Source organism: Asparagus officinalis, chromosome 4, assembly GCF_001876935.1.
Source record: "Asparagus officinalis chromosome 4, Aspof.V1, whole genome shotgun sequence".
NCBI classification, from domain to species: domain Eukaryota; kingdom Viridiplantae; phylum Streptophyta; class Magnoliopsida; order Asparagales; family Asparagaceae; genus Asparagus; species Asparagus officinalis.
In genome coordinates, this window is record NC_033797.1 from 78,428,763 (window position 1) to 78,439,813 (window position 11,051).

Consider the following 11,051-nt stretch of genomic DNA (forward strand, 5'->3'; position numbering starts at 1 on the left):
AATAGAAATTAAGTATGTGTATATCAAAATTCTTAATTTTTATTGGCTATAAGTAATGATTTTTGTCAAATTCAGGTTATTTCCACCAAATGGAAAGTAAGTACGCAAGTCGGCTGTCTAAAAATCACAATAGATAGCTGATCCCCATCAAACATCGATGATGGAAGTTACAATCTGACGACTTCCAGAAGGTTACAATTTGAAGACTTTCACGTAGATCGCTAAAGGTTACAATCTGACGACCTTCACGACAACTGATGCAAGCTCTAATCAAATAGCCTTCATAATCAACATCGGGAGTTACAATCTGACGACTCTCACATATCAGAGAGCTAAAGCAAAGATTACAAAATGACGATCTTTGCAACGCTTCGACAGAAAGAGACTACAAATCGACGGTCTCTTCAAATCAAGCTGCGGAAGTCCTCCCCGCACACCAGCATCAAGACGCATCGCGTTCATAGCCACGAACGCAGTTCAACGCAGCTCATACCGCAGCTCAACGCAGCTCTAGTCGCTGCTTAACGCATCACCAACCGCTGCTCAACGCAGCTCCAAGCGCTGCCCAACGCAGCTCTATACCGCTGCCCAACGCATCTCTCTCAACGCAGCTCCAAGCGCTGCCCAACGCAGCTCTATACCGCTGCCCAACGCATCTCTATACCGCTGCTCAACGCAGCTCCAAGCACTGCTCAACGCAGCTCCAAGCGCTGCTCAACGCAGCTCCAAGCGCTGCCAGACGCAACTCTATACCGCTGCCAGACGCAACTCTAACCGCCGCCAGACGCAGCTCGCAAACACTGTGTTCAAACGCAGATTTCATTCCAGAATACAGGGCCTGCGTTTGACTCATTCAAACACGAGCTGAACGGTTCCAAAACCGTTTCCCACGATCTGAGGGGATCACAACTCTACTCATGAGTGATTTAAGAGGCGGTTACATCCCATTAGCCCCACTTAGGAGTGAATTAAGGAGGTGGTTACACCCCTTAATCCCCTATAAATAACTGAAAATCAATTCAGTTCAGGGGTTCGGGCGGTCGGTTGGAACTTCTTGGCAGCAACAGAAGAGATCCTTAGGTAGGCTTTTGAGGAGATTGACGTCATCCCTCAGCAACATTCGGCAACAGGAGCTTTCTTCATCCTTGGCTTATAGACCGATTTCGGTTAAATCAACTCTTTCATAGAGTTTTAAACTCGTTCAGAGTTCTCCACAACGTCAAATCATGAGGAGAAGATCATGTTCCAGTGAATCAAAACGTCGGATCGTCAACGGAGAGCAAACTCGACGCGAGCATTCGAGGGAGGCACTCCATCGCCACCGTGAAGAACCCATAATTAAACAAATGGGAGAATCAAATTCATTCTCTTCTCTTTTGTAATCAGGAAATCCAATTGTAATCGAGATCAAAGGAATACAAATCAATTTTCCTTTATTTCTTTTTACTGCAAAATTTTCCACAAACAAAAAGGTTGATGCATCTCAATATAATTCCAAAGCTTAATTTAAAAGATGATGAAAAATGTGAAATATGTGTAAAAGCCAAACTTCCTAAGAAACCATTTAAAACTATTAATAGAGATTCTAAGATATTAGAACTCATCCATAGTAATGTTTGTGATTCTAGAAGAACATCTAGAGGAGGTAACAAGTATTTTGTAACTTTCATAGACGATTATTCTAAATATTGTTATCTCTACTTAATTAAGACCAAAGATGAAGTGATAAACAAATTTAAAATATATAAACCAGAAGTTGAAAATCAATTGGATAGGAAAATTAAAATACTAAGATCAGTTAGAGATGGTGAGTATACTTCTAATGAACTAAAACAATTATGTGAAGAAAATGGAATTATTCATGAAATAACTGCTCCATATACACCTCAATCTAATGGAGTAGCTGAAAGAACGAATAGAACGTTAATGGACATGGTAAACTTAATGTTAATTAATTCTGGTGTGCCAGAGAACCTGTAGGGAGAAGCTCTCATGACTGCTTGCCATATACTAAATAGAATTCCATTCAAGAATTCTGATAAAACACCTTATACAATTTGGAAGAATAGAAACCCTAATTTAGATCACCTAAAAGTGTGGGGGTATTTAGCAAAAGTTAAAATACCTGAGAATAAGAGAAAGAAGATTAGCCCTAAAACTGTAGATGAAATATTTATTGGCTATGCTTCTGATAGTAATGCAAATAAATTTTTAATAATTAACTCTGACATTAATAAAATAGCCAACAACACCATAATTGAAGCTAGGGATGCACATTACTTTGAAAATTTTTTCCCTTACAAGACCAGAGTAAACAACACATGTCCTAGCTCTAGCAATTCAAATCCTAGTTCTAACCAATGTGAAACTAGTTCTAAACAAATTAGACCACTAGAAAGTCTAGAGGAGCCTAGGAGAAGTAAAAGAACTAGAATAGAAAAGGTCCATGAAGATTTCTATGCATTACTTATAGAAGATTCTCCAATTACATTTGAAGATACAATGAAATTAGTAGATGCTCCATTCTGGAAGGAAGCTATAAATAAAGAGATACAATCTATAGTTTAAAATCATACTTGGGAACTAACTGATCTTCCTTCAGGCTGCAAAACTATAGGATGTAAATGGGTATTTAAGAAGAAACTCAGACCAGATGGAACAATAGATAAATATAATGCCAGATTAGTAGCTAAAGGATATACCAAAAAATCTGATATTGATTATTTTGATGTCTATTCTCTATTAGCTAGGATTACTACCATTAGAGTCCTTATAGCTTTAGCATCCATTCACAAACTTATAATACATCAAATGGATGTCAAAACTGTATTCTTAAATGGAGACTTAGATGAAGAAATTTATATGGATCAACCTGAGGGATTTGTTGCTTTTGGACAAGAGAAGAAAGTATGCAAACTTATTAGATCACTATATGGTCTCAAACAAGCTCCAAAAAAATGGCACATGAAATTTGATGAGATCATAATATCCTATGTATTTGTAATTAATCAAACAGATGAGTGCGTATATCATAAAATAGATAATAACAACAAAATTGTGATTTTATGCTTATATGTTGATGATATTCTTATTTTTGGCTCTCACATACAAAGCATAAATGAAATCAAACATTTTTGTCACAAAATTTTGACATGAAAGATTTAGGTCAAGCTAATTTAATTCTTAACACTAAAATCTTGAAAAATAAAAATGGATATGTGTTGTCACAATCACACTACATAGAGAAAATTCTCAAGAACTTTTATGATCTAAATTGTAAACCTGTTTCTACTCTATATGATCCAAATGTACATCTAAAGAAAAATACAGGTTATCCTCAATTACAAAGAGAATATGCACAAATAATTAGATCAGTAGGATTCCTGACAAACTACACCAGACCTGACATTGCTTATGCAGTAAATAGACTTAGTAGATATACATTAAATCCTGATAAGTAAATAGACTTAGTAGATATACATTAAATCCTGATAAGAGTCATTGGGATGCTCTAGAAAGAATTTTGAGGTATCTAAAAGGAACTATGAACTATCTAGAAAGAATTTTGAGGTATCTAAAAGGAACTATGAACTATGGTTTACATTATAAAGGTTATTCATCTATATTAGAAGGATACTCAGATGCAAAATGGATTAGTGACTCAGTAGATGTAAAATCCACCACTGGTTTTGTATTCCTTTTAGGAGGAGGAGCTATGTCCTGGAAATCTACTAAACAAACAGTAATGGCTAGAAGTACAATGGAATAAAAAATGATAGCTCTTGATACTACTAGTATAGAAGCTGAATGATTGAAAGATTTACTTACTGAAATTCCATTAATACAAAACCATTACCAGCTATTTCTATTCATTGTGATTGCAGGTCAGCAATTGACAAATGTCATCAAGAGAATGCAAATGTGAAGATGAATCGATACTTGAAAGTGCGACATAAATCCTTGATATATAAGATGAAAAGACATGTAATAGCCTTAGATTTTGTAAGATCAGAGAAAAATCTTACAGATCACTTAACTAAAGGCTTATCTAGGAAAGTGGTCCTAGAATCATCGAGAGGGATGGGATTAAGCCCATAAAAAATCACTGTAGTGGCAACCCAACCTCGTAGAGGTTCAATGGGTAGAAACAAACTGGACAAGTGATTAATTGTGAGAAGCACTGAATTTATTTGCTCCCATCCCTAGGATGATCAGTGCTTATAAAAAGCAAGCGAAAAGTTGAGTTAAACTCTTAATGAATCCAAGACCCATGAGGCAGGATGCTTACTTGCTTGCATCCTTATTAGGATTCACCTATATGTGTGTAGTTGTGATGCCGCGACTATAAGATCAGGGCTACTCCCTAGTAACACACATGAAAGACACCTGCGCAAGGCCAATAATAGCGCAACCTACTTAGAATTCTTCAAAACTGTACTATGTGTGCTTTCTGTAGAAATCCGATAAATGGGACTGGTTCAAGGTGTAGTCCATCAAGCTCTCACGGATCTATACAACTGTCACTAAGTGAAGGTTCAAACCGAAAGGTACCTACATCTATTACATAGTATAAGGGAACCAACAATCTTATTTATTTGTTTTTAAGTTCTTCTTTTACTGTTATTTCTGAATTATTTTAAGTTTTAAGTTATGTGGAGGATTGTTGGAGTTATAATAAGTGTAACTTAAAACTTGACATTGTAGTGGGAAAGTTTAGTCCCACATAGGAATTGGAATAAGAGGGAAGAGTGTTTATAAGCATTTCCTTTATCTCCTATGCCTAGAAGTAAATAAATATTATGCTCCACACCACACACACGCACGCCAGCCAGGTCGGGCTCGGGCTCAGGCTCGGGCTCGGGTGGCGTGCGCACAAGACTTACGGACACGAAGCAGCTCCGGATTGTGGGGCTCTTAACCTGCTATATTTTATTTTTTGCTAATTGGAATAATTAAAACAAAATTAATATGATGCATATTAAAAACATGATTAATGTTTTGTAACTTCTAGTTAAACCGTGGATTAATATTTTGTAACGGCTAGCATTAAACTGCGGATTAATATTTTGTAACGGCTAGCATTAACATGATTAATATTTTAAAACGGCTAGCGGGATTTTTGGGCTAATGGTCACAGTTTACAACCTATATAAAGCCGTGTATCTGTGAGGGTTAAGATAGTGTGAAAAAACAAGCAACAGTTCTCTTCTATTTTCTGTTCTATTCCTTTCGAAATTTGTTACTGTTTTTTGCTGGTTCCCTGAAAGTGACGAAGAATTCGCAAAATCTTCTTGAAGCTCGTGCCGATGAGAAGAAGGTCGCCTGACCGAGTGTCGTTGTATCTCTGAGAACTTTTGCCGCGTAGCCCTATACGAGAGGGGGCAATTAGATTCTTGGGACAGTGCATTGCACGCCTCGACCATCAGACCGTATTTCTAACTTTTATTTATTTTCGTTTGATTTAGTTTCATTTCTGGGTTATAATATTTATCTAATATTATTTGATTTAATAATCAACTATTTAAAACTTAATTCGTGTTAATCTTTGTCTAAATAGTTATTATTTCCATCAAATAAAGTATCAAATTGTCTCTTTTCTTGATCCATCAAATTTCTTGAATTTTCAAAGGAATGTATTAAGGAACCGATGAGATGTTCTTTACTTTCTGTTTACGTCGTATAAGGATTTTTTTCGTAGGGTGGATTATTGACTGAGACATTGGGGAGGATAGTAGGATAATTTTTGGGGATTCTATTTTATGGTGTTATTTATTTTGACAATGAAACAATGATATCATGTTTTAGTGTTATTGGTTTGTTAGAACTCTAATGTGACAATTTCACCAGTTGGGATAAAATTATCTCACTTATATATAAAAAATTTGTCCTAATAGTAAAAATTTGTCTCATCCTCCACATTGGAATAATTATGTTCCACTTTGAAGACAATTGAAACATTTTTGTATTACTTAACTAATATATGCTAATTATATTATAAATATATAACATGATATATAAAATATAAAGTAATAATATATTCATTTTATTATATTATATTACCAAGTAATAGAATAAAATATTATTATAGTTTAATTTTAATGTACAACTTATTCTATTATATTTATTATATATTATTACGCAATATCACATACTATATTATATAATATATAATAGTACAACATATTTATGAAATATTATATATTATTTTATTAATATATATTATTATATAATATATTATATTAATTGTAGTTAATATTTTATTGTAGCAATTATATTATAGTGTATTATATTAAATCAATATAATAATATAGTATAATATAATATAATAGTATTAAAATTAATGAGTTTTTTCTATATTCATTAAGTATAAATCATTTTAAAATTTATTAAAAAAAAAAAAAAAAAATTTTTTTCATTGGGGGTTCAAATTGGAATATATTATCATTTATTATATTAATTATAATAAATAATTATTTCACTATATATAAACGTTTTAAATATTTGTGTAGTATATCACTGATTAATTATCATATAGGTATTTATACTAGTATTTTAAGTACAATATACGAATTGTATAAATAATAGCCATATTGGAAGTAAAAATATTATAATGATTTATGCAGTAAACTTATTACGCGTATGAGCTAGAGTAATTGGATATATTAAAGTTAAGATATTATATATTTGGATATTATAGTTGAATATATTATTCGTATATTATACTCAGTTAGTTATATTATTATGGAATGAGTACTGATCTATGAATATAATATAGATAATTATATGACTGAAGTAACAATATGTAGATAGATAAATACATAATATTTTTAAATAAAATAATGATGTTATACTATTATAGTTTAAGTATATAATTATTGTATATTATCATTTAGTATATATTATATTTTTAATTATAATATAAATTTTTAAAAAATATTACATTGAATAAAGTAAAATATTATAATATTTTATACAGTACATTATATCCTATGATACTATATTCTAATATATTAAATAAAATATGATATTATTAAAATATTATAGTAAATATATTATTCATATATTATATCAATTATTATATAGTATAGCATACTAATATAATATATAATTATTAATATTAATTAGTTATTATAGTATAACATAATATATTTTAGTATAAATAAAATAATGTATTATATAAAATATTATATTATTAAAATATTATATCAAATATGTTGTTTTTATATTATATCAATTATATAATAATAATAATAATAATAATAATAATTCATATAATATAACATATGAATATAATAATAATAATAATAATAATAATAATAATAATAATAAATTAATTATAGTATTACATATTATATTTTAGTATAAAGTAAAATAATATATTATATTATAATAACATACTAAATAGTATACTAAAACAATGTGATAAATTAATCTATAATTAATTGATAGATAAAATTATATTTTAATAAAGTTTCACATCATTAATTATCCCATATGAATTGTCTCATTGTTCCAACTTATCCCACTTTATCCTTCCTAAGATATCCCAAAGGGATAAAATTGTTCCATTGAAATAATTATCTCACTTGGCCCGAACTTGTCCTAACTAATAACCCTCCTTTAAAATCTACCTTTAAATAGAATTATTCCATAAAAATTACCTTTGATTATTAATTTATACATAAACAAATTTTAGATGATTTTTTATTACAATCAACTATGTAGACTCAATTTTAAGTCAAGTTTTTCTTTTTTCGATTTTTTGTAATGAGTAGTTGTTAAATACCAAGGCAACAAGAGAGATGATGGGTAATTGTGGTTAGACAGTGTTAATTATTAAAAAATTTTAATTGAAAAGTGAACTCAGGTGGTTAATTGCAACAAATTTTTTTAAAAGATGATTAATGTACAAATTAAAAATAACAAGTAGTTTCTATAGAATGATCCTATCTTAAATGTGGTTAAACCCTATTTTTAAGTCAATTTCAATTTTGAAACATGAAAAAAAGAGACTTTTAAATGTGGTAAAAAAACTCCTTCAAAATTTAAAAATTATAAAAAAACTCTAAATTTTTAAAATTTATAACAAGTACACATCAAATCTGGAAACTATTGGTAGACCGCTAAAATTTAAAATTATCCAAAATTAATCTATAGTTAATTTATAACAAGAGAGATGATGGGTAATTGTGGTTAGACAATGTTAATTATTAAAAAAAATTAATTGAAAAGTGAACTCAGGTGGTTAATTGCAACAATTTTTTTTAAAAGATGATTAATGTACAAATTAAAAATAACAAGTAGTTTCTATAGAATGATCCTATCTTAAATGTGGTTAAACCCTATTTTTAAGTCAATTTCAATTTTGAAACATGAAAAAAAGAGACTTTTAAATGTGGTAAAAAAACTCCTTCAAAATTTAAAAATTGTAAAAAAAACTCTAAATTTTTAAAATTTATAACAAGTACACATCAAATCTGGAAACTATTGGTAGACCGCTAAAATTTAAAATTATCCAAAATTAATCTATAGATTTAATAATTATAAAAAACACCCTTAAAATTTTGGAGTTGTATGAAATATCCTAACATTTAAAAAAATCACCAACAAGACATGAAACATAAAAGTTACAACTACCAAACTTAAAATAATATTTTTGAAAAAACTCTCCCAAAGTTTTAAAAACTACAAATCACACCCTCAAAATTCAAAACTATAAAAAGGGGCTAAAATTTTAAAAATTAGCAAAGAAAAGTTTAATTATTTGGTATTTTTTTCATTAAGATGTTTGTGTGTGTAATTTCTAAGTTAGGGTTTACTATCACTTTTCAGCATCTAAAAATAGTATAAGTTAATATTGGTAGACAAAAGCAATAAGAATTGATTAAAAACATCCGGCTAAGGAATAAAAAATTTAAAAAATATTATAGCTTAAAATTATCACTACTATATAAATTAAAGTAACTGCATATAATTTTACTAATAGGTTGGAGCAGCGAAAATATATTAGTAATATTAATTAATAAATATTTAAATCCATAAAAATAATAAAATATTATAATATAATAGCTTAGTATTAATTAATTATAATTTAGAAATTAACATTAATTTTTTATTTTAATAATATTTATAGGTAAAAGAATACAAGGAATTACATATAGAGGAACTATCAGAATGTTCAGAGATACCCTTCAAAAGAATTAAGCTATTTTCATTACAAATGAGAAAGTAACAAAAATAAATTTAAAATTCAGAAAATATCCATAAATCACTTGAATTAACATTAATATAAAGTATATCTATTAATGAAGCATTGACAGAGTTGCGTTAAAATATAATTTAACAACTTTATCTCAATCAAAGAAGAATTCTCCATAGAAGATATAAAAACATTAGTAAGTATTCATAAATTTCATACATTGTTCTTCAAATACTGAAGAAATTAAATATTAATATTACAATTTAATGCAAATTAGTAATGAAAAATATAAGAATTTAGTTTAGATCTTTGTGAAAAATAAGAGGGATAGAGCAAAGGTAATATTATTGACATAATGGAAACCCTTTTTGGATGCATATTAGAAGAATTCATTGTAGAAAAAAGGTAGCTTCTAATCTTATTTAAGTAATAAATTAGGAACACAAATAATTTCATATATATGAAATTAACATTTATTCTCATTGAAATAAAAAAATCAAAGCCTATATTTTAAGCAGTTTGTGTTGAACATAGGAAATACATTTGACTTTTTTATAAAGTTAAACAAGAAGAAAAAAGATTAATGAGCCCAAAAAAGATAACATCATAAAAATATAATTCAAACTTGATATCACAATCGATGTAGATGATGAAGACACGAGAATTGCTCGGGAAAAAGAAAAATATGAAGAATGATTAATCTTAGTTTAATAAAAAAATAAAACAGAAGGAATAAAAGACAATATTTTCTAAATATATTATAGAATAGTTTAATTATTTTGACAGAAGGAATAAAAGACAATATTTTCTAAATATATTATAGAATAGTTTAATTATTTTGAGTGAAATTAGGAATCTTTAGAATGTAAATATATTATAGAATAGTTTAATTATTTTGAGTGAAATTAGGAATCTTTAGAATGGAGTTTCATGAACTTTTTCAGTATTTTTATATGCTTATGTGGATGCTTTTATCGTATAAAGTATAATAGAGTTAGTATTAATATTTAATTTATAATTTTTTATGAAGTCTATCAATGATTAGGAACAAACTTTATATTTTCTTATATATTGTTGTAGCATACTTTTAGTCAATCATTTTGCTTTATTAGAGCATCTCCAACAGCTTCCCCAAAATTTTCTCCAAAATGGAGAAACACAAGTCATATTCTCCAAATTATTTTTGCTCCAACTCCAACAGCTTCCCCATTTTGAAAAATTGCATTTATTACAATAATAAAGCTCTCCCCAAAAATTTGAAGAATGCTGCAGATTTGGGGAAGGCTCCCTATTTTTTCTCATTCTTCCCTATTTTGGGGAATGAGATGGGGAATCTGTTGGACAAAAAAAAAGCTCTATATTCTCCAAAATTGAGTATTTCAAGAAGATGGAGAAGCTGTTGGAGATGCTCTTAGTTTTAGATATTCACCTAACACTATTTTAATATTTTTACTTCTACAACACTATACTTTCTCAAGTAAAGCTTGGTTTCATATCGGTCAAAATAATATAAAAATTTAAATTAGCTTCAAATTATATTTGTTTTTCGTCAATTCAAAGATCAACGTGAAAATTTAAATTGGGTGTAGCCCATGTAAACAAACATAAAAAAATCACGATATAAAAGTTTAGAGACAAAAGCGAGCATAAATTATTAAAGTGGAACTGAGGAACAAATTTTACTTAAAAAATAAGCTAAAAATACTTAATTATGATATTTCTATATGTATTTTGCACGTGTATAAAATCTAGTACGTAAAAAACGCAACAGTCAGTCCCCTGGTGGACGCTCCGCTTGCTTCTCAACTATTTAGGTTTTGGGGTCCCTGCTCCTTTCCCTCCATTTCCTTCT